Here is an 8,791-nt window from a genome sequence, read left to right on the forward strand (position 1 = left end):
ATATATGCATAACGTGTACAATGTGTAGTATCGTAAAATACCAGCAAACGAAAAAGAATTAAAATGGAAACACAAAATTAAATGAAAAAGAAATCATAAAACTAAAAAAAACCCAAACCTTATAGTATCGGTTGGTATTACCAACCGGTACTAAAGGGCTCCAGCCCCCCGGAGCTGGCTCGTGCCACGTGGTTGCCCTTTACCACCGGTTCGTGCTGAACCGGTACTAAAGGGGGGGGGGCTTTAGTGCCCACACTTCAGTGCCGGTTATGGAACCGGCACTAAAGGGCCTTACGAACCGGTGCTATTGCCCGGTTCTGCACTAGTGACACCCGACACATGCCAAATTTCTCTTATCTTCATCTCATATATGTCGTTCCGTCCGCTTGTCATGGAGACGACGTATATCCTTCAAATCCGGTTCTTCTTCATCTGGAAATCGCGAACTTCTCGAACCCTAGAAAATATTCCTCCAAGAACTCAACACCACCATGCGCAGGCCCCACGGTGGACGCCAACTGTTGTGGAATTGTCACGGTAGATGTCCTAGTGTGAAGACTTAGTCGTGAGCCCAACACATCTACGCGGTAGCTTGAAGGGGTTGGTCGGAATCGAGAGACGCGAGGCGGATCAACATACAAGACAAAGATTTAGACAGCTTTGGGCCCCGGGAAACATCATCCGGTAATAGCCCTACATGTTGTTTGTGGCTAGTTCTCAGTATCATCATGAGGGAGTCGCCGGTGAGCCGGCTCTTTGTGTCTAGCCCTAGAGATTGTTTCTTATTACTTCTCCCTCTTGTGGAGCCCTGCCCCTCCTTATATATGTTGAAGGGGCGGGTTACATGACTAGTCCTAGTAGGACTAGGACTACTCTATTACAAGTGGAGTCCTAGTCTTGCTTCCTTTGTAGGAGAATATTCATTATGTCTTTCCTCTTAAGACGGCCCACCATAACATGAGCCGGCCTTCTGGGCCTTGGACCTAGTCCTCTATCTGACCCGTCGTGAAGTTCACTGATGGTTATGTGTCGAATATAAGTAAGGGGCTAATCTTTCAACAGGCAGAGTGACCGGGCTCAAGAGTCATGACTATCATGTATGGATTGAGTGGATTATGCCGGTGATGGTTCATGGCTATGTTCCCGAGCGTGTCTGGCGTGTGCTTGTGGAGTTAAGCCATTTCTTCCGCACGCTTTGTGCTAAAGAAGTATGTCATGAGAAGATAAAAGAAATGCATAAGAAGGCGCCGGAGTTGATATGTGATAACCCACAAGTGTAGGGGATCGCAACAGCTTTTGAGGGTGAAGTACAACCCAAATTTATTGATTCGACACAAGGGGAGCCAAAGAATATTCTTGAGTATTAGCAGTTGAGTTGTCAATTCAACCACACCTGGATAACTTAGTATCTGCAGCAAAGCATTTAGTAGCAAAAGTGGTATGATAGTAATGGTAACAGTAGCAACAGTAAAGGTAAATGTTTTTTGGTTTTTTTTGTAGTAGTTGTACAATATGTGAAAAGCTCGTAGGCAATGGATCAGTGATGAATAATTATGCCGGATGCGATTCCTCATGTAATAGCTATAACATAGGGTGATATAGAACTAGCTCCAATTCATCAATGTAATGTAGGCATGTATTCTGTAAATAGTCACATGTGCTTATGGAAAAGAACTTGCATGACATCTTTTGTCCTACCCTCCCGTGGCAGCGGGGTCCTAGTGGAAACTAAGGGATATTAAGGCCTCCTTTTAATAGAGAATCGGACCAAAGCACTAACACATAGTGAATACATGAACTCCTCAAACTACAGTCATCACCGAGAAGTATCCCGATTATTGTCACTTCAGGGTTGTCGGATCATAACACATAATAGGTGACTATAGACTTGCAAGATAGGATCAAGAACACACATATATTCATGAAAACATAATAGGTTCAGATCTGAAATCATGACACTCGGGCCCTAGTGACAAGCATTAAGCATACCAAAGTCATAGCAACATCAATCTCAGAACATAGTGGATACTAGGGATCAAACCCTAACAAAACTAACTTGATTATATGGTAAATCCCATCCAACCCATCACCGTCCAGCAAGCCTATGAATGAATTACTCATGCACGACGGTGAGCATCATGAAATTGGTGATGGAGGATGGTTGATGATGACGACGGCGACGAATCCCCCTCTCCGGAGCCCCGAACGGACTCCAGATCGGCCCTCCCGAGAAAGATTAGGGCTTGGCGGCGGCTCCGTGTCGTGAAACGCGATGAAACTTTCTCCTTGATTTTTTTTCTCCCCGAGACGGTATATATGGAGTTGGAGTTGAGGTCGGAGGAGGTCCGAGGGGCCTACGAGATAGAGGGCGCGCCCCTAGGGGGGCTGTCTCGTGGAAAGCCCATGGGCCCCCTGACCTTGATTCTTTCGCCAAAAATTCTTATTAATTCTGAAAGTGCCTCCGTGGATTTCCAGGACATTCCGAGAACTTTTCTTTTCTACACATAAAACAACATCATGGCCATTCTGCTGAAAACAACGTCAGTCTGGGTTAGTTTAATTCAAATCATGCAAGTTAGAGTCCAAAACAAGGGCAAAAGTGTTTGGAAAAGTAGATACGTTGGAGACGTATCAACTCCCCCAGGTTTAAACCTTTGCTTGTCCTCAAGCAATTCAGTTGGCAAACTGAAAGTGATAAAGAAAAACTTTTACAAACTCTGTTTGCTCTTGTTGTTGTAAACATGAAAAGCCAACATTCAAGTTTCAGCAAATATTATGAACTAACCATACTCACAATAACACATAGGTCTCACAATTACTCATATCAATAGCATAATCAGCTAGCGAGTCATAATAATAAAACTCGGATGACAACACTTTCTTAAAATAATCATAACATGACATAACAAAATGGTATCTCGCTAGCCCTTTCTGAGACTGCAAAACATAAATGCAGAGCACCTTTAAAGATCAAGGACTAACTAAACATTGTAATTCATGGTAAAAGAGATCCAGTCAAGTCATACCCAATATAAACCAATGATAATGAATGCAAATGAAAATGTGCTCTCCAGCGGGTGCTTTTAATAAGAAGGATGATGACTCAACATAAAAAGTAAATAGATAGGCCCTTCACAGAGGGAAGCAGGGATTTATAGAGGTTCCAGAGCTCAATTTTAAAATAGAGATTGAATAACATTTTGAGCGGCATACTTTCGCTGTTAATGCAACAACTATAAGATGGTTGTATCTTCCATACTACATGTATTATAGGCAGTTCACAAACAGAATGGTAAAGGTTTATACTCCCCCAACCACCAACGAGCATCAATCCATGGCTTGCTCGAAACAACGAGTGCCTCCAACATACAACAGCCCTGGGGGAGTTTTGTTTAATTATTTTGATTTACTTTGATCTTTTTGGATCATGGGACTGGGCATCCCGGTTACCGGCCCTTTCTCGTGAATGGGGAGCGGAGTCCACTCCTCGTGAGAATAACCCACCTAGCATGGAAGATATAGGCAGACCTAGTTGTAACATGAGCTGCTCAAGCATACAAAACAGAATTTCATTTGAAGGTTTGGAGTTTGGCACATACAAATTTACTTGGAACGGCAGGTCGATACCGCATATAGGAAGGTATAGTGGACTCATATGGAACAACTTTGGGGTTTAAGGAGTTTGGATGCACAAGCAGTATTCCCGCTTAGTACAGGTGAAGGCTAGCAAAAGACTGGGAAGCGACCAACTGAGAGAGCAACAACAGTCGTAAACATGCACTAAAATTCATTCACACCGGATACAAGCATGAGTAGGATATAATCCACCATGAACATAAATATCATGAAGGCTATGTTGATTTGATTCAACTACATGCGTGAACATGTGCCAAGTCGAGTCACTTAATACATTCAAAGGAGGATACCATCCCATCATACCACATCATAATCATTCTAATAGCATGTTGGCATGCAAGGTAAACCATTATAACTCATAGCTAATCAAGCATGGCACAAGCAACTCAGATCTCTAAATGTCATTGTAAATATGTTTACTTCATAATAGCTGACTCAGGAACGATGAATCATCATATTTACAAAAACAAGAGAGGTCGAGTTCATACCAGCTTTTCTCATCCCAATAAGTCCATCATATATCATCATTATTGCCTTTCACTTGCACGACCGAACGAAGTGTATAATAATAAGAGTGCACGTGCATTAGACTAAGCTGGAATCTGCAAGCATTCAACTCAAGAGAGAAGACAAGTAATATGGGCTCTAAATATAAATAATCAATCATGCATATGAGAGCCACTAAGCATTTTTAATATAGTCTTCTCGACCCTCAAAAGAAAGAAAAGAAAATAAAACTATTTACACGGGAAAGCTCCCAACAAGTAAAAGAAGAACGAGAAATCTTTTTGGGTCTTCATTTTAATTTCTACTACAAGCAAGGAAATTAAACTAACTAATTTTTTTGGTTTTTCTTAAGGTTTATCAAACACACAAGAAGAAAACTAGAAAAAGAAATTTAAACTAACATGGATAATACAATGAAAGGGTATGAGCACCGACGACTAGTGTGTGAACATGAATGTAAAGTCGGTGAGAAATACGTACTCCCCCAAGCTTAGGCTTTTGGCCTAAGTTGGTCTAATACCAAGGACCGCCTGGCTAATATCCATAAGTGAAACTGGGGTTGTACTGAGATGCAGAGGCAACCGCCTCTTAAGCTGCAGTGTGTTGGCGAGCTGCCTCCATTCCCCTCTCATATTCAGTGGCTTCTTTCCTGGTGATAACATATCTTCCTCTTGCCTGATAATCAAAAAGGTAGGGATCAGGAAGAGTAATAGGGACGGCGTTGCGTCTATCATAGATTAGTCGATAATGGAGGAATTGTTCATTCCTCTCAAGAAATTGATGATCAAACATAGCTTCTTTATCTAGATAAACAGGAGGTACAATCATATCCCCCTCTCGTGGAGCTATATTAAGAAAATTTGCCACATGGGTTGCATAAATTCCTCCAAAGAAATTTCCCTTTTTACTATTATTATGCAACCTACGTGCAATTATTGCCCCCAAGTTATAACCTCCGTAACCAGACACAGCACTCTTGAGGACACAAAGATCAGGGGCACACATGTGACATGCTTCATCCTTACCGTTAATGCATTTACCAATAAAGAGAGCAAACTAATGTATAGCGGGAAAATGAATGCCCCCTATGGTAGCTTGTGTTACGTACCTAGATTCTCCCACAGTAATACTAGCAAGAAAATTTCTAACTTCAGATTTGGGAGGATCATTAATATTACCCCACTGCGGGAGTTTGCAAGCAGTTTTAAAATCCTCTAAATCCATGGTATAAGATTGATCATAAATATCAAACATAAGACTAGGAGAATTACGCAAAGAAATATATTCGAACCTCCACACAAAGGAATCAGTCAATTGATAATATTGAGGACACTTATCTTGTAAGAAGTCCTCCAGCTCAGCATTACGCACATACGCGTCAAATTCCTCCGTGAAGCCTGCTTCGACCATAAAATCATCGGATGGCCACTCGCAAGCCCGTACATTTGCGTCCCTTGGCAAATTAACATCTTGTTCACGTATAATCCTGGGCCCTTTCTTTGCCGAGGAACCACCTTGGTACATTCTTCTAAGCATATTTCTTTTTCTGAAAATTTCTGAAAATTTAGTAACTTTAAAATAAAAGTGAATAGAACTAAACAAGATTGATAGCAACTACTCCTACAAGTGCCTAGAGCCTATATCATGCATTGGAATTGCTTGGGACCTCAAAAATTTAACATGCAAGCTCAAGAACAGGGTCACCAAGGCAGCAAAAATTTGCAATGAATAAAGCACTAGAACAAAAACTAATTGGACTAATGGAGGAGTCACATACCAAGCAACAATCTCCCAAAGCAGTTTTGCGAATGGAGCTTTGAGCTAAGAGATCGAAAATCACAACAAAACGAGCTAGAACTCGGGCTTGAGCTGGATGGGGATTTTTTTGGGTAGAAGATGGAGTGTGTGGGTGTTGGCATAAGTGGAGGGGAGCCACCAGGGGCCCACAAGACAGGGGGCGCGCCCTACAGGGGGGCGCCCTCCTCTCTCGTGGCCTGGTGCTTGGCCCTCCTGCAGTCTTTTCGGTGCCTAAAATCCTCAAATATTCCAGAAAAAATGATACTAAATTTGCAGGGCATTTGGAGCACTTTTATTTTCGGACTATTTTTTAATGCACGGATAATTCAGGAAACAGACGGATAATACTATTTTTGCTTTATTTATTCTATATAACAGAAACTAAAAAGAGGGTACAGAAGGTTGTGCCTTCTAGTTTCATCCATCTCGTGATCATCAAAATGAACCCGCTAACAAGGTTGATCAAGTCTTGTTAACAAACTCATTCTGAATAACATGGAACCAGAGAAATTTCGAATAACACTAAGTTACCTCAACGGGGATATGAAAATCCCCAACAATAAGAATATCATACTTTTTCTTGACAGTAGGGAGAGGAAATTCAAAACCTCCAAAAATGATAGTTGGAACTTTTTCAATAGAATTAATACTATGAACTTGAGATTGTTTTCTCGGAAAGTGTACCGTATGCTCATTGCTATTAACATGAAAAGTGACATTGACTTTGTTGCAATCTATAACAGCCCCTGCAGTATTAAAAAAAGGTCTACCAAGGATAATAGACATACTATCGTCCTCAGGAATATCAAGAATAACAAAGTCCGTTAAGATAGTGACATTTGCAACCACAACAGGCACATCCTCACAAATACCGACAGGTATAGCAGTTGATTTATCAGCCATTGGCAAAGATATTTCAGTAGGTGTCAACTTATTCAATTCAAGTCTACGATATAAAGAGAGAGGCATAACACTAACACCGGCTCCAAGATCACATAAAGCAGTTCTAAAGTAATTTCTTTTAATGGAGCATGGTATAGTTGGTACACCCGGATCTCTAAGTTTCTTTGGTAATCCACCCTTAAAAGTGTAATTAGCAAGCATGGTGGAAATTTCAGCTTCCGGTATCTTTCTTTTATTTGTGATGATCTTCATATATTTAGCATAAGGATTTGCTTTCAGCATATCAGTTAAGCGCATACGTAAGAAAATAGGTCTAATCATTTAAGCAAAGCGCTCAAAATCCTCATCATCCTTTGACTTGGATGGTTTAGGAGGAAAGGGCATGGGTTTCTGAACCCATGGTTCTCTTTCTTTACCGTGCTTCCTAGCAACAAAATCTCTCTTATCATAACGTTGATTCTTTGATTGTGAGTTATCAGGATCAACAGCAGGTTCAATCTCTACATCATTGTCTTTGCTAGGTTAAGCATCCACATGAACATTATCATTAACACTATCACTAGGTTCATGTTTATCACCTGATTGTGTTTCAGCATCAGACATAGAAATATCACTGGGATTCTCAGGTGTGTCTACAGTAGGTTCACTAGAAGCATGCAAAGACCTATCATTTTTCTTTTTCTTCTTTTTAGAAGAACTAGGTGCCTCTAAATTATTTCTCTGAGAATCTTGCTCGATTTTATTAGGGTGGCCTTCAGGATACAAAGGTTCCCGAGTCATTCTACCAGTTCTAGTAGCCACTCTAACAACAAAGTCATTTTTATTATTCAATTCATCAAGAAAATCATTTTGAGCTTTAAGTACTTGCTCAGGTTTGAGTAGCAACCATAGAAGCATATTTGCTAACGCGGTGAAGTTCATCTTTAACTCTTGCCAGATTATCACCTACGCGTCCTATCTCGAAAGCATTATTGTTTAACTCTCTACCAACATAAGCATTAAAACTTTCTTGTCTAGCCATAAAGTCATCAAATTCATCTAAGCATGGGCTATGAAATTTAGTAGAGGGTATTTCAACTTTATCGTATATATAGAGAGAATTTACCTTCACTACCTCTGTCGGGTTATCGAGACAATGTGGTTCTTCAGGCGGTAAATTAAGACCATGTATTTCTTCAATAGGTGGTAAATTCTTAACATCTTCAGCTTTAATACCTTTTTCTTTCATTGATTTCTTTGCCTCTTGCATATCTTCAGGACTGAGAAATAAAATACCTCTCTTCTTCGGAGTGGGTTTAGGAATAGGCTCAGGAGTTGGCTCAATTGGTTCAGGAATTACTTCAGGAACTGGCTCGGGAAGAGTCCAATTATTTTCATTATTCAACATATTATTCAATAGTATTTCAGCTTCGTCGATTGTTCTTTCCCTGAAAACACAACCAGCACAGCTATCCAAGTGGTCCTTGGAAGCATCGGTTAGTCCATCATAAAATATATCAAGTATTTCATATTTCTTAAGAGAATGATCAGGCAAAGCATAAAGTAACCGGAGAAGCCTCCCCCAAGCTTGTGGGAGACTCTCTTCTTTTATTTGCACAAAATTATATATTTCCCGCAAGGCAGCTTGTTTCTTATGAGCAGGGAAATATTTAGCAGAGAAGTAATAAATCATATCCTGGGGACTACGCACACAACCAGGGGCAAGAGAATTATACCAAGTCTTAGCATCACCCTTTAATGAGAATGGAAATATCTTAAGGATATATAAAAAACGAGACTTCTCATCATGAGTAAATAGGGTGGCTATATCATTCAACTTGGTAAGATGTGCCACAACAGTTTCAGATTCCAGGCCATAAAAAGGATCAGATTCAACTAAAGTAATAATATCAGGATCAATAGAGAATTCATAATCCTTATCAGTAACACAGATAGGTTTAGTAGCAAA

The sequence above is a fragment of the Triticum dicoccoides genome, chromosome 3B, assembly GCF_002162155.2.
Source record: "Triticum dicoccoides isolate Atlit2015 ecotype Zavitan chromosome 3B, WEW_v2.0, whole genome shotgun sequence".
NCBI classification, from domain to species: domain Eukaryota; kingdom Viridiplantae; phylum Streptophyta; class Magnoliopsida; order Poales; family Poaceae; genus Triticum; species Triticum dicoccoides.